The following is a 22,678-nucleotide window of genomic DNA, read 5'->3' as shown; positions in this document are numbered from 1 at the left end:
AGGCAACACAGTTAAGCCTTTAATTGCCCTAGATCAGGGGTCTCAAAACTGCGGCGTGGGGGCCAGATGTGGCCCTTTACTTGCTTTTATCTGGCCCTTGGGGCAATATTTCATCTTCTGACATAAAAAATGGGGCACAATTCCTCCTAATGACACCAACAATGGGGCACAATTCCTCCTAATGACACCAACAATGAGGAACAATTTCCTTCTAATAACACCAACAAAGGGGCACAGTTCCTCCCAATTACACCAACGATGGGTTATTACTCCTCTCACTGACACCAAAAAATGTGGCATTGTTTAATGCGTCACTGGTTCCCACAAAGTGTCAGATTGTCCGTCGCAATATCGCAGCCCCGCTATAAGTCACTGATCTCCTCCATTACTAGAAAAAAAAAGAAATTCCATAAATATATCCAATAGTTTGTAGACACTTATTAGGATATTTTGTACCAAAAACATTGGCCTAAATCAGTGGTCTCCAAAATGCAGCCCGGGGCCAGATGTGGCCTTTGCTTGCTTTTATTTCAGCCCTTGGAAACAATTCCTCCTACTGCCACCAATGATAGGGCACAATTCATCCAATGACACCGATAATGGGGCACAATTTCTCCCAATGACTCCAATGATGTGACACAATTTCTCTCAATGACACCAATGACGGGACACAATTTCTCCTGACAACACCGATTATAGGGCAACCATTACTCCCATTGACATCAATGATGGGACACAATATCTCTTAATGACACCAATTATGGGGCACAATTTCTCCCATTGACACCAAAGATGGAGCATTGTTTTTTCCCCACTGACATCAGGACCTTTTTTACTCCAAATGGCCCTCCTGAAGCACAAAAAAAAAATTGGATAAGGCCCCTTTCACACGTGCGGACCGTATGTCCGCATTTTCATCTGTCCGTTGCGGATGAAAACGGGACATACATGGGTCCCTATGTGATTACGGGTGTCAGCGACACCCGTAATTTGTCCGCCTCCGCAAAGATCCGCAAAATTGGACGGAAGAAATCCTATTTTTCTTCCGTCTGCCAGATCGGATGAACACGGACATACGGTCCGTGTTCATCCGATCCCCCATAGGGGAGAGCTGAGGAAAGACAGGGCGGTCCCTGCACAGTGTGCGGGGACCGCCCTGTCAGTTGCCAGCTCAGCGGGGATTTTACGGAGCTGTACGGACACATTACTGATCCGCCCCGTGTGAAAGGGCCCCAAGTTATATAGCAGAAAGTAACATTTTCTTTTTTTTTTTCAAATTTGGTCTTAAAAAAATATATAAAATAAAAAAACAAGGAAAAAAAAAAATAACGCAGAGGTGATCAAATACCACAAGAAAAAAAAATACAAATGTTATTTGTGTACAGCGTCGCATGACCGTGCGGTTGTCAGCTTAAGTTACGCAGTGCACATTGCAAAAAATGGCCTGTCATGAAGGGGGGGGGGGGTAAATCTTCCAGAGGTCACGTGGTTAATCAGTGATTTACGCCCCCCCTTCATGGCAGGCCATTTTGTATATGTGCACTGCATTACTTAAGCTGACAACTGCGGGTGGTTTTTGATCACCTCTGTGTTTTATTTTTTTCCTTTTTTTTTTTTTCAACAAAAGACCAATTTTGACAAAAAAATATAATTTTTGCTATATAACATCCATTTTTTTTTTTTTACGTTTTTTTAAAAAAACTGGCTCACATCTGGTGCCTGGGAAACAGGTGAGGTGGGAGGAGGGATGACACCTATCAGCCTTCTAGATAAGGTGGAGGGGACGGGCGGCCTTACCGTTACCTTTCTTCAGTCCCGTCCTGTTCTGGTCCCGCCGTTAGACTTTGAACTGCATGCATTACGCATGCACGCAACGGCGCCGCGCTACCCAGGACAGTACCACCTGACCTGAGACAAGACGCAGGGACCCGGACGGCGGCCTCCCGACACACATCATTTATTTATTTAAAATGATTGCGAGCTGTGACGGCCGCACAGCGCCCCTGTTGTCATGGCGCTCTGTGCGGTCGCACAACCCGCACACCGCAAAGGCCGGCCCTGGTTGGACACGATCCGATTTTTAACCGATGGTGTGTAGGCAAGACTGATGAAAGTCGGCTTCATCGGATATCTGATGAAAAAATCCATCGGATTAGATTCCATCAGATATCCGATCGTGTGTACAGGGCTTTAGCCAGTAATATCACTGTATGTGCCAGAGGAGCTTACACTCTAATGTGCTCTGACATATACTGTACCACAGTGCTGTACAGAAAACACTAAGCTTGTTACATCATTTTCTGTACAAGAGGAGCTTACACTCTAATGTGCCCACCACAGTCATATACTGTTATTATTACTATTTTTGTACATTTATATAGCTCTGACATATACTGCAGTGTTGTACAGAGAACACTGAGCCAGTCCCATCAGAAGAGCTTACACTTTAATATCTCTACCACAGTCACACACTATTATTATATATTTATTTAATCCACACATATTCCAGTGTTGTTCAAAACACTGAGCAATTTACACATACACAGCAAAGGGTGTATATATATATATATATAATGCATAGTAATTTAACCAGGGAAATTTCATGTACATTCGTTCTATGTGAATAGAGCAAAAAAACAAATATTCTTAGGCTTTTCCTGTGCTTGTTGAATGTTTTTTATTTTTTTTTAAATGGAAAAATAACACATTTGGCCACTAGATGGTGCTAAGTATTACAGGAAATTCCTATATGTGGCGCCATATAGTGGCCATATGCAGTATTTTCCATTTTAAATCAATTTAAAAAAATTGATTAGCACTGGAAATAGTCTAATATGATGAATTTTTGGCCAATTTGCACAGAATGAATGTGCATGCACTTTTACTGGCTGAATTGTTATGCAGTTTGTTTTTAAAAATGCACCCTAAAGTGTCCCTTCTACACCTTTGTGAATGATCCCCACGATTGCAATTCTCCATGTTTGCCATCATTAACCCCTTGCCTACAGGGCATTTTCACCCCCTTCCTGCCCAAGCCATTTTTCATCTTTCAGCGCTGTCACACTTTGAATGACATTTGCCCGGTCATGCTTTCTTTTGGTGGTATTTGATTATCTCTGCAGTTTTTATTTATTGCGCTATAAACAAAAGAAGAGGGACACGTTTGAAAAAAACACATTGGGCTGGATTCAAGAAGAAATTGCGCCTGTGTAACCATAGTTACAGCGCTAACTGTGTAACCACAGCACACAGCGCTAACTGTGTAACCATAGTTAGCGCTGTGTAACCATAGTTACACAGCGCAATTGCTTACTTGCCCCGGCGTAACGAATGCTCCTGATTCAGGAACCTCGTTACGCCGACTGCAGCCTAAGATATGCGCGGCATAAGGCTCTTATGCCCGCATATCTTAGGCTGCATTCTTGCAATGGCCGCTAGGTGGCGTTCCCGTTGTGCTCAGCGTATAGTATGCAAATTGCATACTAACGCCGATTCACAACGTTACGCGAGCCCTGCATACGCAGTTTACGTCGTTTACGTACGATGGTTTTCGCGTAAGGCTGCCCCTGCTATTAGCAGGGGCAGCCAATGTTACATATACCCGTCGTTCCCACGTCGCGAAATTTCAAATTTACGTAGTTTGCGTAAGTGATTCGTGAATGGCGCTGGACGCCATTCACGTTCACTTTGAAGCAAATGACGTCCTTGCGACGTCATTTGCCGCAATGCACGTCGGGAAAGTTTCCCGACGGAGCATGCACTCTACGATCGGCGCGGGAACGCGCCTAATTTAAATGATTCCCGCCCCCTACGGGATCATTTAAATTGCGCGCGCTTACGCCGGGCATTTTGCCGGCGCGCCCACGCAATTTACGCAGCTACTGCTCCGTGAATCAAGGGCAGCGCAGTAAATTTGCGGGGGCGCATGGCAAAAACGTTGCCCTGCGCCTCCGTAAAAAAAGCGCAAATCTACCTGAATCCAGCCCAATATGTTTTACTTTTTGCTATAATAAATATCCAATTTATTTTTTTTAAACCAAATTTTTTTCCTCAGTTCAGGCCGATACGTATTCTTCTACATATTTTTGGTTAAAAAATCGCAATAAGCGTTTATTGATTGGTTTGTGCAAAAGGTATAGCGCCTACAAAATAGGGGATAGAATTATAGCATTTTCATTATTTATTGATTTTTTACTAGTAATGACGGTGATCTGCGATTTTTGTCGTGACTGCGATATTGCGGCGGACACTTTTGACCCAATTTCGGGACCATTCACATTTATACAGCGATCCGTGCTGTACAAATGCATTGATTGCTGTATAAATATGACTGTCAGGGAAGGGGTTAACACTAGGGGGGCGATCAAGGGGGTTAATGTGTTCCCTGGGGAGTGATTCTTACTGTGGGGGGAGGGGACTGTGGGGGGAGGGGACTGACTGGGGGAGGTGACACAGCCTTACACACACAGATCCACGGTCCTGCTCAGTTACTGAGCAATCGCGAGTGCCCAGTGGACATCGCGCGCCGCCGGGCACGCGCATTGGGTTCTCAGTGACGCGGCGCGCGCGCCCCCTAGTGGCTCGGGGAGGCGCGACATCATAGAGAGGTTCTCTGTCCCTCCATCATATGACGGCGGGCGGTAGACAACTGGTTAAAGACTGAGGGGCAGATCCACAAAGAAATTACGCCGGCGTATCTATTGATACGCCGCGTAATTTCAAAGTTCCCGCGTCGTATCTTTGTTTTGTGTCAACAAAACAAGATATGACGGTATGAGGGATCGATCCGACAGGCGTACGGATCCTAGGTGTATATTTACGCTGGCCGCTAGGTGGCGTTTCCGTCGAATTCCGCGTCGAGTATGCAAATTAGCTAGATACGGCGATCCACGAACCTACGTCCGGGCGGCGCTTTTTTTTTCCGTCGTTTATGTTCGGCTTTTTCCGGCGTATAGTTACCCCTGCTATATGGCGGCGTACTCAATGTTAAGTATGGCCGTCGTTCCCGCTGAATTTTTTACGTCGTTTGCGTAAGTCGTTCGCGAATTGGGATTTGCGTAGAATGACGTCACCGTCGGAAGCATTGGCTTGTTCCGGTTTAATTTTGAGCATGCGCACTGGGATACCCCCACGGACGGCGCATGCGCCGTTAAAAAAAAAACGTTGTTTACGTCGGGTCACAACGTATTTACATAAAACACGCCCCCATCACATCGATTTGAATTGCGCGCCCTTACGCCGCCAAAGATACACTACGCCGCTGTAACTTACAGCACGCATTCTTTGAGGATTAAAAAAAAAAAGTAAGTTACGGCGGCGTAGTGTATCGTAGATACGCTACGCCCGGCGGTAATATGCGCCGCTGTACGTGGATCTGCCCCTGAGTGGACAATATCCAGGCAGACAGACTTGGTCTGGTAGACCTTGCAGTGAGATAGAAGGGTCAGCATGGCCACATTGGAAGACAGAAATCAGGTTCTCATTATATAATGGCCCCCATCTTCATCCGGTATATAATTATTATTATTATTATTAATATTATACACAATTTATATAGCACTTTACAATGTAGAGGGGGGGCAGCACAATTACAGTACAGTTCAATACAATATGATTACTGCCTACTGTATACATAGAAGCCTAAAACCCATTAGAAGAACGCAGTCTCCTTTTGTGTTCTAATTTGCAGGTAATTTGTAGCAGAGATCTCAGAATAGATACGATTGTGCGCGCAACAATCCGAGGAAAAAAAAAACATTTTACTACTGTTTGGAAAAGATCCCTTGGAGTATTGTGTGTACACTACCGCCCCCTGCTGTCACATTGACATGATGTCATATTATCTTTTAATTCATCAACTCACACTGCGAGTTCCATGATATCATAGATCCCACCGCTCCCCCCGTCCCCCTCTGGTGTGTAGATTTCTGCCAAATGTTTTTCCTGCAGTCAGTCTTCCATCCAAATTCTAATTGATTGCATTTGTGATTGTGAAAGAAGAGCATTTGTCGGTATAACTAATATTTGTATATTGCATAAAATTGTGTGCAAATAATAATAATAATAACAAGAAAAGAAACACACAGGTAGTAATTGCACTTCCCACTTACATTGGTGGTCAATATAGTGCCCCCTTCCATTGCTGGATAGTTTAGTACCTCCTCACATTGGTGGTCAGTGTGGTGCTCCTCTTACATTGGTGGTCAGTATAGTACCCTCTTCCATTGCTGGATAGTTTAGTACCTCCTTACATTGGTGGTCAGTGTGGTGCTCCTCTTACATTGGTGGTCAATATAGTGCCCCCTTCCATTGCTGGATAGTTTAGTACCTCCTTACATTGGTGGTCAGTGTGGTGCTCCTCTTACATTGGTGGTCAGTATAGTACCCTCTTCCATTGCTGGATAGTTTAGTACCTCCTCACATTGGTGGTCAGTGTGGTTCTCCTCTTACAATGGTGGTCAATCTAGTGCCTTCTTTTATTACTGGATAGTTTAGTACCTCCTTACATTGGTGGTCAGTGTGGTGCTCCTCTTACATTGGTGGTCGGTATAGGGCTTCCTTCCATTGCTGGATAGTTTAGTACCTCATTACATTGGAGGTCAGTGTGGTGCTCCTCTTACATTGGTGGTCAGTGTAGTGCCCCCGTACATTGGTGGTCAGTGTGGTGCTCCTCTTATATTGGTGGTCAGTATAGTACCCCCGTACATTGGTGGTCAGTGTAGTGCTCCTCTTACATTGGTGGTCAGTATAGTGCCCCCCTTCATTGGTGGTCAGCGTAGAGCCCCATACATTGGTGGTCAGCGTAGAGCCCCATACATTGGTGGTCAGTGTAGTGCCCCATACATTTGTAGTCAGTATAGCTCTCCTTAATGCTGCACAGAGGTAAGTCATGATGCATTATTCAATGGTCCTCTGTACCATAGCGGTTCCTGTGTTCACTCATACGCCGTTTAGCTGAGAACAATGATCATTATAAGGGAGCGTATTGTGACCTCCCATGGTGGCAGAGAATTCCTCTTATGGTGTTTACAGAAGCCTGGCATTCAGGGGAATACCAGGGGGTGTGTTATCTGTTGGTGGGGGGAGCAGAGAAGATGGAAATATCAGTCTTAAATCTTTCATTAAATCTTGTGTATGGTAGACGTTTTCCAAGACAGCCCCGTAATTGGGCTTTATTTTATTATCTGTATAATGGAGCACAGGGGGGCAATCCTGGCTGGTGATGGATGGCAGGCTGGCAGCCCACTCACCACTCATACTGATGAGGATTGGAATCGCACATCATTTGTGATAATAGTTACACACTGGATGGGGGGGGCCCTCGGGGGGTCATTTCATTTCTTATTTTAATAGCAGAATTTCTTTCACTGTGGTTATTAAAATGATATTCCATGTCAGGGATATTTACTCCCCGCCAAACGGAACGCTTTTCCTACTAGTTATAAACCTTCATAACGTTATTTTAAATGGCGCTGTCTGTGCCGGGGCTTCTGAAAGCGATCACCTTGTAAAACAACCCATTCAGTTTCAAATAGGAATAAAAGGCAAAACATTTTTATATAGCTATAAAATGTGACAGTGGCACTAATGTGCAGCACTGATGGGCACTGATGAGGCATGGACTGTTTTAGTGGGGTTTTTTTGTTTGTTTTTTACAATTTTATGTTTTACAATTTCTTTTAATTTTTCTTTACAGTTTTATATATATATATATATATTTTTTTTTTGCAATGCCTTCTTTTTTCAATTTAACTTTGAAATACTTATTAAAATTCTTTCTTTTCTTTTTATTATTATTTTTTTTCTGCCCTGCTTGGGGGGGGGGGGGCTTTGGTGAGATATCAGGGGTCTAAACACATTTTGTAATTTTTTTGGGGTGGGGGTAGACAGTGTCAGTGGGTTTTGTTTTTTTTACAATTTAACTTTGAAATATTTTATTTTTATTATAATTTTTTTATCAGCCCTACTGGGGGGGGGGGGCTTTAGTTCGATATCAGGGTCTAAACAGACCCCTTATATCTCCCCTTTGAGACATAGAAAGGGACTGAGGACACATATTTCCCAGTCCCTTTCTCTGCAGCCTCAGCTGCACAGAAGATGAATAGGCAGGACACAGAGGCTCCTCCCCATTCATAAACTGAAGCATCGTAAACACAATGTACGATGCTCAGTTATGAATGGACAGTCAGTGATCACTGACTCTGTGTATTCCGAAAATGTCAGGTTTACCGACTCCTTTTTCTGCTCTCCATCCTGAAAGATCTGAGACATGGGGAGACCGGAGAAGGACATGGAGAGCCGAAGAGGATGCAGGTGGACACAGAGGATGACACAGAGGGGGACCTGGAGGACGAAACAGATCGGGGCCTGGGGGCGGACACAGGGGGCACAGAGGGGAACCCGAAGTACGAAACAGATTGGGACCTGGGGAAGGACACAGGGGGCACAGAGGGGGACCCGAAGTACGAAACAGATTGGGACCTGGGGAAGGACACAGGGGGCACAGAGGGGGACCCGAAGTACGAAACAGATTGGGACCTGGGGAAGGACACAGGGGGCACAGAGGGGGACCCGAAGTACGAAACAGATTGGGACCTGGGGAAGGACACAGGGGGCACAGAGGGGGACCCGAAGTACGAAACAGATTGGGACCTGGGGTAGGACACAGGGGGCACAGAGGGGGACCCGAAGTACGAAACAGATTGGGACCTGGGGGAGGACACAGGGAGCACAGAGGGGGGACCCAGAGGACGGATCGGGGCCTGGAGGACACAGGGAGCACAGAGGGGGACTCGGGGGATGAAATGGTTTGGGACCTGGAAGAGGACACAGGGAGCACAGAGGGGGGCCCAGAGGACGGATTGGGGCCTGGAGGAGGACACAGGGAGCACAGAGGGGGGCCCAGAGGATGGATCGGGGCCTGGAGGAGGACACAGGGAGCACAGAGGGGGGCCCAGAGGATGGATCGGGGCCTGGAGGAGGACACGGAGCACAGAGGGGGACTCGGGGGACGAAATGGATCAGGGCCTGGAGGAGGACACAGGGAGCACAGAGGGGGGCCCAGAGGACGGATCAGGGCCTGGAGGAGGACACAGGGAGCACAGAGGGGGGCCCGGAGAATTAAACGGATCGGGACCTGGGGGGGGGGGGGGGACACGGGGAGCACAGAGGGATTAGGAAACTCAAAAATCCGAAAATTTGGAAATTTGAAAATGAAACAATTTAAAAATCCGAAAATTCCATAATCCAAAAATAAGAACAAGAATCTGAAATTTCAAAAACCTGAATATTTCTAAATCTGAAGAGCTTTCTTTTGGTGGTATTTGATCATCTCTGCAATTTTTATTTTTTGCGCTATAAACAAAAAAATAAAAGAAAAATTGAAAAAAAACACAATATTTTTTACTTTTTGTTATAATAATATTCCAATATTTTTTTTTAATATTTTTTTTTTTCTCAGTTTAGGCCGATACGTTTTTACATATTTTACATATTTTTGTTAAAATAAAATCGCAATAAGCGTATATTGATTGGTTTCCGCAAACGTTATAGTGCCTACAAAATAGGGGATATATTTATGATTTTTAATTTTTTAGTACTAATGGCGGCGATCTGCGATTTTTTTCAGCACGTCGTCGTTTTTTACGTCACAGCATTCTGACACGATCGTTTTTTTTTTTTGTAGGCGCGGCGGACCATCAGTCAGCTTTATCGGTTAACCGATGAAAACGGTCCATCGGCCCGTTCTCATCGGATGGACCGATCGTGTGTACGCGGCATAAAGGGTCACTGGGAGTGTACTTCTTAAATCCTTTACCCTGGAACCCCCGCTGTCACTCTCTTTCCTTTAGCACTAATTACATTCCAACTTCCAAAACAACTTTGATTCCAATCTAAGTTCTCTTTCTAATTTTCGAAGCCTCGGTTCACACAAGGAATTACAAGTCACATGCGATTCGGTGCGGTGCGATTTGAGCCCATTCATTAGCCAAAGTAGTGCATGCGCCAATTTTTGAAACAGACTGCAACCAGATCACATGGTTTTGATTTTTTTTTACAATGCGACCTGATGCAGACAAACAGACTGCGTTTGAGACCTGCGTTTTGGATGTCATTAACACTGCACTAACAGCCGCTGCAGCGCAGGAAACGCACGGATTGCTTTTTCCGGCACCCTGTTCTAGTATGAACTGGGGCTAACTGTTCACTCATTGGTTTCTCTTATTGCTTGAAATTGCTCTCTAAAAACATATATAGGGAATATAACGTGTATTTTACTAATCTAAGACGCTTTGTTGAAAATGTCCTCCTCCTGCACTTTTACTGTGAGGGCGCAGTGGCCAAGTGGTAAGGCGTTGGTCTCGTAAACCAAAGATCATGGGTTCAATCCCCATCTGTGCCTGGAGCCATTATCTGCTGGCGATGGTTTCTTTATGATGTCTTACATATAATCTATTATTTATTAACTGGGGAAAATGCTGAGTTCATTCCAAATGTCCTAATAGGATAGAAAAGCAGTGGCCATTGGGAATTGCTCATGTGTCAGTGTCATTATTTATTAAAAAACATACAACATAATAAAAACATATCTATATATATATATATATATACAGAAAAAATAAATAGATATATACAGTATATACATTCACTGGCCACTTTATTAGGTACACCTGTTCAATTGCTTGGTAACACAAATTGCTAATCAGCCAATCACACGGCGGCAACCCAATGCATTTAGGCATTTAGATGTGGTGAAGACGACTTGCTGAAGTTCAAACCGAGCATCAGCATGGTGGAGAAACGGGATTTAAGGAAGTTTGAACGTGGCATGGTTGTTGGTGCCATACAGGCTGGTCTGAGTGTTTCAAAAACTGCTGATCTACCTGGATTTTCACACACAACCATCTCTAGGGATTACAGAGAATGACACGAAAAAAGGGAAAATATCCAGTGAGAGTCAGTTGTGTGGATGAAAATGCCTTGATGTCAGAGGAGAATGGGCAGACGATAGATTGAGATGATAAAAAGGCAACAGTAACTCAAATAACCACTGGTTACAACCAAAGTATGCAGATTACCATCTCTGAACGCACAACACATCGAATCTTGAAGCAGATGGGCTACAGCAGCAGCAGGAGACAACATCTAGCTAAACTATACAGTGTATAAATATATGTACAACACCTGGGATGTATATATATCCTCTATACACTGTAAATTTAACTGACTAGCCTGCCTGCTCTATCTAGCTAGAAAAAAAAGACAGTCTCTCTCTATGTGACTGATATCTAACCAGCGCTGCAACACACTACACAAGGCCGCCCTGCAGACGGCCTTTTATAGTGTGGGGCGTGTACTAAAGCCCTGAGCCATAATTGGCCAAAGCCACCCTATTGTTTTCTGTTCTTTTGAAAAGGACAAAATCTACTAGTACTCCTCCCCAGACTTCCACCAAAGAGCAGCACACCACCCACCGCGCTTTTTACATTAGTAGGAAATATTTATTGAAGGCAGTGTTTTGAACACAAAGGATTTGGTTTTACAGAGGCACAGATGGGGATTGAACCCATGATCTTTGGTTTACGAGACCAACGCCTTACCACTTGGCCACTGTGCCCTCTTCTTTCTCCTTGTCAAAATATTTTATTGAATAGTACAGAAGTACAAATTGCATAAAGTAAATACAATATCATACAGTCAGGGGTGAGAAGCTCAATGTTAATTAATTGAGAATGTAATAATAACTATTAAATAATATTGAAACAAGATCGATTAAAACTTTAGAAGGTATTTAAAGTTCTTCAAAAGGTGTCAAGCCTAGAGATATTGTAGGAGTAACCTTCTTATTTGCGTTCTTGAGTAATTCAGATTATCATATACCGTATTTATCGGCGTATACCGCGCACTATTTTGCCCTGAAAATCAGGGCAAAATCGTGGGTGCGCGATATACGCCGATACCCGCTTTCCCGCCACGAGTTTGAATACTGCGCCGGCATATACCGAGCGCAGTACACTCGTGTATCTTCGGGCAGTCTCGGCGCCTCTCGCGCTGACGTCCTGAGCGTACAGGACGTCAGCGCGAGAGTTGCCGAGCCTGCCCGACGATACACGAGTGTACTGCGCTCGGTATATGTCGGCGCAGTATTCAAACTCGGCGCGGGAAACGAGCGGGGAGGACGCGAGGACGCCGCAGAAGGACGCCGGACCCGACGAAGAGGACACCCGAAGACGCAGACGGACGCCGGACCCGACGAGGCCGCCGATGGACGCCGCGCAAGACACCAAAACTGTAAGTACAAAACATCTTTTTTTCCACAGGAATTCGGGCAACTTTAGGGGTGCGCGCTATACGCGGGAGCGCGCTATACCCTGATAAATACGGTAATTAAAAAAAAAACAGGAGCTTTAAATCATAAAGAAAAATTCTAATTATTACCAGAAAAAATAAATAAGTAAAAAAATAAATAAAGAAAAAGTAAAGACAATGGAAGGAGAGAAGAATGGAATGGAAGGGGTCTGCGAGGTCAGCCAGAGAGCCTTCTCCTTTCTGAGACTTGTGGGACACACAGCAGGGAAATGTTAAACCCTCTTCCTCTTCCCCATAATAGGAAAATATGTTAAAGGGGTTGTAAAGGAATTTTTTTTTTTTTCATAATAAGCATCCTTTACCTGCACACATTCATCTTTTCACTTCCTCATTGTTCATTTTTGCTCAGAAGTTGCTCTATTTCTTCTCTGCTCTGTTCACTTCCTACTTGTCTGATTGTTACTCACCACCGTGACAGGAGGCTTTACTGCGGTGGTCAGTGACGTGCTCGCCCCCTCCTGGGAACTACATCTGTGCAGCAGGACGCTCTCTAAATGTTAGGGCCCTTTCACACGGGCGGATCAGTAATGATCCGCTCCGTGTGCCCGCAAAAGCTCAGCAGGGATCCTCCGTAAAATCCCCGCTGAGCTGGCAGCTGACAGGGCGGTCCCCGCACACTGTCTTTCCTCCACTCTCCCCTATGGGGGATCGGATGAACACGGACCGTATGTCCGTGTTCATCCGATCCGATCCGGCAGACAGAAGGAAAATAGGATTTTCTTCCGTCCGCAAATGCGGAGCTTTGCGGAGGCGGACGATTACTGGTGTCAGCGGATGGTCATCCGCTGACACCCGTAGTCACATAGGGACCAATGTATGTCCCGTTTTCATCCGCAACGGACTGATGAAAATGCGGACATACGGTCCACACTTGTGAAAGGGCCCTTAGAGACTTCAAGGAGGTGTGAATTACTGGGCGTGCCGCAATGCATACTGGGAAATGTAGTTCTTACATAAACGAGCGCCGCAAACCAGGAAGTGAATGAGAGAACAGAAACTAGAACGCCGGAGGTGATATAGATGAAGGAATTTAATAGGTATTTACTCGTTTTTTAACAGAATCATTACACTATTCTGTCTGTCTACCTTGCAGACATTAATTTTAGGCAAAAATGTTTTTTCCTTTACAACTCCTTTAAGGTGGCTGTTATCAGATCTTTTGTTGAAACTTTCTCCTACAATTGACGCTCAGAGAGGGCACAGTGGCCAAGTGGAGGGTTGCTCGGATGCATGTCTGGCAAGATCAACATCTAAGGCAGGGGTGTCAAACTGGCGGCCCTCCAGCTGTTCCGAAACTTCAAGTCCCATCATGCCTCTGCCTGTGGGAGTCATGCTTGTAACTGTCAGCCTTGCAATGCCTCATGGGTCTTGTAGTTGTGGAACAGCTGGAGGGCCGCCAGTTTGACACCCCTGATCTAAGGTGTATCTTGGGCATGTACCAAGAAGATGATTGCTAGAGTACTACTGTCAATCTAAGGGCCTCTTATTTTATTGTGAAATCCTTTAATTCCGGTAGCCCTCTATAGGCATTTTTTTTCCTGATAAACGGGACTAGACCAGGGGTCTCAAACTGGTGGCCCTCCAGCTGTTGCAAAACTACAAGTCCCTTCATGCTTCTACCTGTAGGAGTCAAGCTTGCAACTGTCAGCTTTGCAATGCATCATGGGACTTGTAGTTTTGCAACAGCTGGGGGGGGGGGGGGGTCGCCAGTTTGAGACCCCTGGACTAGACTGATACATTATTATAATACTAGAAAATGTTTTTTTTTTATGTAGTGCATCATGACTAAACTGAAATCTCACAATTTGAGGGCAATGTCTACTACTGGCACAGATGGGGATTGAACCCATGATCTTTGGTTTACGAGACCAACGCCTTACCACTTGGCCACTGCGCCTTCGCCTTTTGTTTGATCAGAAACCTAACTCTAACACTATTCTGAGACCCAATGACACACAGCAGGGGCATTTTAAACCCTCTTCCTCATAATAGGGAATTAAATGTCTTTCTTTTCATATGTTAATGTGGCTGTTATCAGATGTTTTGTTGCAACTTCCTCCCACAATCGACACTCAGTGGCCAAGTGGAGAGTTGCTCGGCTTAATGTGTGTGAATTTGTCTGGCAAGATCAACATGTGTATCTTGGGCATATACCAAGGCAGTGATACCTCGGCACACCCAGATGTTTTGGAACTACTTTTCCCATGATGCTCAACTGCACTACAGAGTGCATGAGCATCATGGGAAATGTAGTTCCAAAACATCTGGGGTGCCAAGGTTCGCCATCACTGTTCCAAGGGGATGCTTACTAAGGTACCCCTGCTGATCTAAGCGCCTCTTAGGCCTCGTACACACGACGGGACATGTTCGATGAAAACTGTCCGCGGACCGGTTTCATCGGACATGTCCGCTGGCGGATTTTGGCCTGATGGCTGTACACACCATCAGACCAAATTTCCTGTGGACAGCGAACGCGGTGACGTGGCCGCGCCGTTGCCGCGCCCTTTCGGCCGAGCGGACATGTCCGGTGAGTCTGTACAGACGACCGAACATGTCCGACGGACAGGCTTCCAGCGGACATGTTTCTTAGCATGCTAAGAAACATTTGTCCGCTGGAAACCTGTCCGATCCGCCGGAAAATTGTCCGGTCGGCCGTACAGACGACCGAACATGTCCGCAGAAACTGGTCCAGTTTCAGCAGACATGTTCGGTCGTGTGTACGAGGCCTTCGATTATTGTGAAATCCTTTTATTCCGGTAGCTCTCCATACAGTGGCGGCTGGTGCTCAAAATTTTTGGGGGGGCGCAAACGAAAAAAAAAAAATTGCAGCCTCACTGTGCCCATCACATGCAGCCACTGTGCCATCAAACGCAGCCACTGTGCCATGCCACCAAATGCAGCCACTGTGCCATCAATTGTCACCACTGTGCCATGCCATCAAACAGCAACTGTGCCATCAATTGTCACCACTGTGCCATGCCATCAAACGCAGCCACTGTGCCATCAATTGTCACCACTGTGCCATGCCATCAAACGCAGCCACTGTGCCATCAATTGTCACCACTGTGCCATGCCATCAAACGCAACCACTGTGCCATCAATTGTCACCACTGTGCCATGCCATCAAACGCAGCCACTGTGCCATCAATTGTCACCACTGTGCCATGCAACACAGCAACTGTGCCATTAATTGTCACCACTGTGCCATGCCATCAAACGCAGCCACTGTGCCATCAATTGTCACCACTGTGCCATGCCATCAAACGCAGTCACTGTGCCATCAATTGTCACCACTGTGCCATGCCATCAAACGCAGCCACTGTGCCCCTCAACTGTTGCCACTGTGCCAATTGTCACCACTGTGCCCTTTAATTGTCACCACTGTGCCCCATGATGCCACTGTGCCCATTGTCACCACTGTGCCCCATGATGCCACTGTGCCCATTGTCACCACTGTGCCCCATGATGCCACTGTGCCCATTGTCACTCACCACTGTGCCCCATGATGCCACTGTGCCCATTGTCACCTCTGTGCCCTTTGTCACCACTGTGCCCCATGATGCCACTGTGCCAATTGTCACCTCTGTGCCCTTTGTCACCACTGTGCCCCATGATGTCACTGTGCCCCTTTCCCTGTAAAAAGCACTTACCTGAGGATTCCATGTGCTCCCTCGATGTCTTCTGCCGCTGTGGTGAAGCTTCAGCCAATCAGGTTCCTGATAACCAGAATCCGGGAACCTGATTGGCTGAAACGGCCGTTTGTCTTATACAATGAGCGCAGATTGCCTGCGCTCAGAGTATAGACAGCTGAGAGCCGGAGAAAAGCCTATCAGAGCCGCTGGCTTTGATAGGCAGTTCCCCTCAGCCAACCAGCTGCCGCTATTCGGGTAACCGGCGTCCCTCATCCGGTTATCTGAATAGTCTGGCAACCAACAATAACATACATTTGTGCATTTATGCACGAATGTGTGTTATTTGCGTGAGGGGGTGGTGCTGCAGCGCCCTCTATAGACGGCCGCCAGAACTGCGGCTAAAATGTAAAAATGACATTTTAGCCGAATAAAAGTTCTTAAAGGGCCCGTTTTTTTATTTTTATTTTTATTTATTTTTGACTGTGGGAGGGGGGGCGGCGCCCGTGCGTCCCTATGGACGGGCCGCCACTGCCTCCATAGGCATGTGTTTTCCTGATAAATGGGACTAGACTGATGCATTATGCTTTATTATAATACTAGGAAATGTTTTTCATCACATTTACTGTTTTTTTTATGTTGTGCATCATGACTAAACTAAAATCACAAGATTTCAGGCAATTGCCTAGAACAGGCTCAGATAGGGATTGAATCGATGGTCTTTGGTTTACGAGACCAATGCCTTGCCACTTGGCATCAGAACCCTCAACAACAGAAAACTTACGTCTCATAGACAGTATATTGAGGTTTGCGGGAGACCTGGCAGGATAATTGTAAAGTCTGAATCCTTCAGATGGGCTAAAAAATTGTCTATTTACTTGGCTTGGCTGATTTTAGATGCTTGGTTGAAAACGTCCATACCCAAGAGCCACTCGAGGAAGGCAGTGTTGCCAACCTACCAGATTGAAATTTACTGGCACGACACCCAAAATTTACTGGCGCAGCCACGTTTTTACTGGCATTTCAAAAAAGTTACTAAATTACATTTTTAGGTGCACATTTCAGTATTTAGGCTACAAACAAGTACGCTAGGCAAATCGCAGTGTGATTTAAGGTAGATATTAAGGTAAAGAAACATATTTTTGTTATTTTTGATAAAATAAAGGGCAAATTATTGAGTCACATCACCCCCTGCCTCCATCCCCCTCTGCCACCAACACCCCCTGCCTTCACCCCCCTCTGCGGTGCCACAATCTCCCCCTGCCTCCAATCTCCCTCTGTCTCCAATCACCCCCTGCCTCCATCCCCCTCTGCCACCAACACCCCCTGCCTTCACCCCCCTCTGCGGTGCCACAATCTCCCCCTGCCTCCAATCTCCCTCTGCCTCCAATCACCCCCTGCCTCCAATCACCCCCTGCCTCCATCCCCCTCTGCTGTGCCACCAACAACCCCTGTCTCTATCTCACACCCTCTGCGATGCCACCATCCCCCTCTGTGGTGCCACCAACACCTCCTGCCTCCAATTACCCCCTGCCACTAACACCCTTGCCTCCAATCTCCCCCTGTCTCCATTGCCCCCTGCCTCCATCCCCCTCTGTGGTGCCACCAACACCTCCTGCCTCCAATTACCCCCTGCCACTAATACCCCCTGCCTCCAATCTCCCCCTGCCTCCATTGCCCCCTGCCTCCACCCCCCTCTGCGGTGCCACTGCAGCCACCATCACCCCTTGCCTCCAATCTCCATGCACAGTTCCAAGCTGAACCGATCTTGGCTATTTTTACTGCCACATTCCCGCAACCACGGACATTTACGAACGGGGAAAAAAGTGCCCGTTTTTACGAACTGTCAGTAAAAATACAGGTGGTATGGTGTGGATCTCAGAACCCACATTTGGGTTAAAATGCCATCTGTGCCTGAAGCCATCAACTGGTTGTGTCAGTTTATTTATGATGCGGTACATATACACTAGCATAAGTCTTCCTATCTATTAAACAGGATTAATGATGACGATCACAAAGCACACACAGGCACAGATGGGGATTGAACCCATGATCTTTGGTTTACGAGACCAACGCCTTACCACTTGGCCACTGTGCCTTCCTCTTCCTCCCATCTGACACCAAACTCAAACACCATACTGAGAATTGGGGACACTCCATAGGGACATTTTAAACCCTCTTTCCTCCTACTATGGAATGAAAAGGCTTATTTTCCTATGTTTGTGTGGCTGCGCTTAGTTGTTTTGTTGAAACTTCCTCTGACAGTTGATGCTCAGGATGGAAACGGTGGCCAATTGGAGAATAATAATTCATAGGGCAATGATTTGTGGTGAATGTTGTGTAGTTACAATGTCAGCAGTTAGTGGAGGAATGCTCAGACGTGCTAGTGTGTGTACTTACCTGGCAAGATCAACGAATATATCCAGGGTATGCTACTTATTTGGGGGTGATTGGGTGTGCTAAAGCAGTGGTTCTCAACCTCAGCCCTTAAGTACCCCCAAACAGGCCATGTTTTCTGGTTTTCCTTGATCTTGCACATGTGCTTTAAATCAGAGTCAATAGCTTGGTATTTTGGACAGCTTTTTTATCTAAAAGAAATTCCCAAACATGGCTTTTTCGGGGTACTTGGGTGCCACTGTGCTAAAGCACCTCAGCTGAGTATATTTTATTGTGAAATCCATTAATCCTCCATGGTTCCACAAAGAAACACATGTTTCCATAGCTGCTACACTATGCTTTAGTATAACATGTCGGAAATGTTTTTGCTAGATTTGTATGTAGAGCATTGTGATCAAACTCAAATCACAAGCTGAATTTCTAAGGTTAATACAGGCACAGATGGGGATTCAACCCACGATCTTTGGTTTACGAAACCAACGCCTTACCACTTGGCCACTGTGCCCTCAGCTGCAGCAGTCCTAAGTCTAATAGACAGTATACTGAGGCTTGGCAGGCTAATTGTAAGATCTAAAACCTTCTGGTGGGCTACGAAATGGTCTAGGTCAGTGATGGTGAACCTTGGCACCCCAAATGTTTTGGAACTACATTTCCCATGATGCTCATGCACTCTGCAGTGTAGTTGAGCATCATGGGAAATGTAGTTCCAAAACATCTGGGGTGCCAAGGTTCACCATCACTGGTCTAGGTTTATACACTTTAATAAACAACTACCGTATTTTCCGGCGTATAAGACGACTGGGCGTATAAGACGACCCCCTAATTTTCCAGGAAAATTTTTGGTTTTGGGATATACTCACTGTATAAGACTACCCCCTTCTTACTAGTCTTTCTGGAAGCTGAGGGGTGGCCAGAACCGCTGACAGAAACAGGCTTTTTCAAATCTCACTGTGCCATTACATTACATTCCTCACTGTGCCATTACATTACATGCCCCCACTGTGCCATCACTTGCCCCCACTGTGCCATCACTTGCCCCTCACTGTGCCATCACTTGCCCCTCACTGTACCATCACTTGCCCCTCACTGTACCATCACTTGCCCCTCACTGTGCCATCACTTGCCCCTCACTGTACCATCACTTGCCCCTCACTGTACCATCACTTGCCCCTCACTGTACCATCACTTGCCCTTGCCCCTCACTGTACCATCACTTGCCCCTCACTGTGCCATCACTTGCCCCTCACTGTGCCATCACTTGCCCCTCACTGTGCCATCACTTGCCCTTGCCCCTCACTGTACCATCACTTGCCCCTCACTGTACCATCACTTGCCCCTCACTGTGCCATCACTTGCCCTTGCCCCTCACTGTACCATCACTTGCCCCTCACTGTACCATCACTTGCCCCTCACTGTGCCATCACTTGCCCCTCACTGTACCATCACTTGCCCCTCACTGTACCATCACTTGCCCCTCACTGTGCCATCACTTGCCCCTCACTGTGCCATCACTTGCCCCTCACTGTGTCTTCACTTGCCCCTCTCTGTGCCATCACTTGCCCCCACTGTGCCTGAACTTGTTGCCCCCCAGTGTAATCACCGCAAACACTCACTTTTTTGCAGGCGGTGACAGTCTCCGTGCTGCGAGCGCGAGCGTCAATGATTTGAAAGCCGCGCCTTCTCTTCAGAGTGTTCTGTGATAGGCGGAACACAAATTTTCCCAGCAGCGCCTCTGTTCTCTTTTCCGCCTATCACGGACGTTTTCTCATCTCGTCCGAGGATGAGAAGGCATCTGTGATAGGAGGAACACAGAATAGAGGCGCTGCTGGGAAGATTTGTGTTCCTCCTATCACAGAACACACTGAGGAGAAGGAGCGTCTTTTTAATCATTCACGCTCGCGCTCGCAGCACGGAGACTGTCACCGCTGGAAAAAAAAGTGAGCACGGAGACCGTACCCGGCGTATAAGACGACCCCCGACTTTGGATGCAAGTTTTTGCATCAAGAAAGTCGTCTTATACGCCGGAAAATACGGTACTTGGCTATTCTTAGATTCTTCCTTCCCCAAGATCTGCATATGGAGGGCACAGTGGCCAAGTGGTAAGGTGTTGATCTCAAAAAACAAATTTCATGAGTTCCAATACCATCCTTGCCTGAAGCTGGAGGTGTTGGTTTACTTATGATGTACTACATATAAACTAGCAAAAATATATCTGTTCATTAAACAGGATAAATGCTGGTTTAATTAAAAATGTCCTAATAGTATAAAAAAAACATAGTACAGCAATCTATAATGAGATTGTACCGTTGCAATGTCAGTGGAGGATTGCTAGGATGCATGTATGTTCCTGGCATGATCAACAGGCATATCCAGCCTCAACAGATGAAAGCATTATCTATTTACTGTGAGATGCTGGATTTCTATTGATTTTCTATAGATGTCCTCTATTTATGGGGGCAATGGCCAACTGGTAAGGGGTAAAGTTTGGTACGAAAGTTGTTATTATATCTTATGTTTAAAATGTAACTAAAATACACATGACATACAACATACCCTACTTAAAGCGGGGTTCCAACCACAATTAGCATTTTTTAAATGTATGTCCTTTCATCCTGCGTTTTTATAATATAAATCTGGTCACTTACTATTTTACAATCCGCCGCCGCTCTACATAGTTTTTCAAAAAAGATAGTTTATAAAACTATGTCCACACCGTTGTCATTTTGCTTGTGGGCATTGGGAAGCCCACAAGCACTTACTTCCTGGAAGTCTTGGATGGGGAGTTATAATGTGAAAGCACACAGCATCCTGGGAAATGATGACACACATTTCCCAGAAGCATTAGCGTGCTGAGGAGCTGAGGGAGATGTCAGAATCCTAGGTGATTCCGAAGGCAGATTCCGTGGGACCGCATAGCAACAGGCATTTTTTTATTTCTTTTTTAGGTCTAATGAGCACAATAATGAAAAAAAAAAATTGGGATGGAAACTCCACTTTAACACAAGGTTACATCACCTGTGAACCTCTTGTGGGGTGGTAAGCCTTCAGACTATCGCTGACTGAAGTTGAACACCTGATCAGGGAATTAATTTATATACCGTATATTTAAAATTTTTATTTTTATTTTTGCCAAAATTATAAAGTTAAAGAAACGCTGTTAAACACAACTGCCTAAAAACGGCAATAAACAAGACTGTGTACATGGTCACATAGGATAACATTTAATGAGTTCAGGGGCAGTTGAAAAAAGCATCCAACTGCCTTTAAGGCTCCATTCACATCTAGGCGGACGAAATCGCGGCGTTTTGTCACCGCAAATCGCGGTACAAATAGCAGCGTTTTGTACCGCGATTTGCGGCGACAAAACGCCGGTATTGTCCGCCTAGATGTGCCTCAGATGACCCCCTCTATGGAGATGCTTCCCATCTCCTAGCCGAAAGACGCCTGAAAAAAAGGTCCGGGACCTTTTTTCAGGCGGCAGGCGTCAGGCGTCCGGCGTTCGGCGTGGAGATGTGAACCATCTCCATAGAGGGAAATGTGTTTCCAGCCCTCTGGCGGCAGCGGCTTAGCGCTACAGGCGTAAAAACGCCTAGATGTGAATGGGGGCTAAATGTACGTTTAGCAGCGTCCCGTGTACATGGGGCCTTACAATAAAGACTTCAGATGGAATCTCTGTCTATGCGTTTGAATAAATGGGGGTATAGCCTAGAGGTCGACCGATATGGGTTTTTCTCTGGCCAATGCCAATGCTGATATTTAGAAATCGGGGCAGCCGATGGCCGATATATGAGGCCTAGCTCCGGAGTGGCGGCCATCTTGCTCCACCCCCGTGTGCTTGTCAGAGCACAGCGTGACACGCCTCCCTGCCTCAGCGCGCTCACTTCAGACCCGGAACTGCCTGCAGACATGTGGAGACAGCATCGGTGAGCTCTGCACCTGCAGGTAGGAGCTACACCATCACCTGGGGAGCATGTCTGTGCACCAGGGTGGAGGGGGGTGACGCCAGGGTGGAGGGGGGTGACACCGGAGTAATGATAGTGATTAGGTGGGTGTAACAAGATTTGGCTTTTTTTTTTTTTTTTTCTGATCTGAAAATGATTCGGTCCGTGACTCCTGATCCGAGGATCGATCCGATCCGTGATTTTTTTTAAACATTGCACCCCTACCTACACAGCACAAATACTTTGCACACATCCTCCCCAGGCTGAAGCCTGGAGGAAAGAGAGGCTCACCAGACCTCCCCAAGCTTCTATGGCTTCCTCCAGCATGCACCTCTAAAGGAA

General features: G+C 46.2%; 1 protein-coding gene and 4 non-coding genes across 6 annotated transcripts in view; 2 read left to right on the top strand and 3 right to left on the bottom strand.

Annotated features, from left to right (window-relative positions):
* The window catches only part of FAM166C (family with sequence similarity 166 member C), a 59,826-nt gene that overhangs the window by 3,175 nt on the left and 33,973 nt on the right, over positions 1 to 22,678 (top strand). The gene's annotated exons all lie outside the window — the stretch shown is intronic.
* TRNAT-CGU lies at positions 10,331 to 10,402 on the top strand. The gene has a single exon. It is a non-coding gene; the product is annotated as a tRNA-Thr (tRNA).
* On the bottom strand, positions 11,546 to 11,617 carry TRNAT-CGU. The gene has a single exon. It is a non-coding gene; the product is annotated as a tRNA-Thr (tRNA).
* On the bottom strand, positions 14,195 to 14,266 carry TRNAT-CGU. Its single transcript has one exon. It is a non-coding gene; the product is annotated as a tRNA-Thr (tRNA).
* Positions 18,025 to 18,096, bottom strand: TRNAT-CGU. The gene has a single exon. It is a non-coding gene; the product is annotated as a tRNA-Thr (tRNA).

Source organism: Rana temporaria, chromosome 4 (assembly GCF_905171775.1).
Source record: "Rana temporaria chromosome 4, aRanTem1.1, whole genome shotgun sequence".
Classification (NCBI taxonomy): Eukaryota; Metazoa; Chordata; class Amphibia; order Anura; family Ranidae; genus Rana; species Rana temporaria.
The sequence above is the reverse complement of the archived record's forward strand: the minus strand, read 5'-3'. Positions and strand labels throughout refer to the sequence as shown.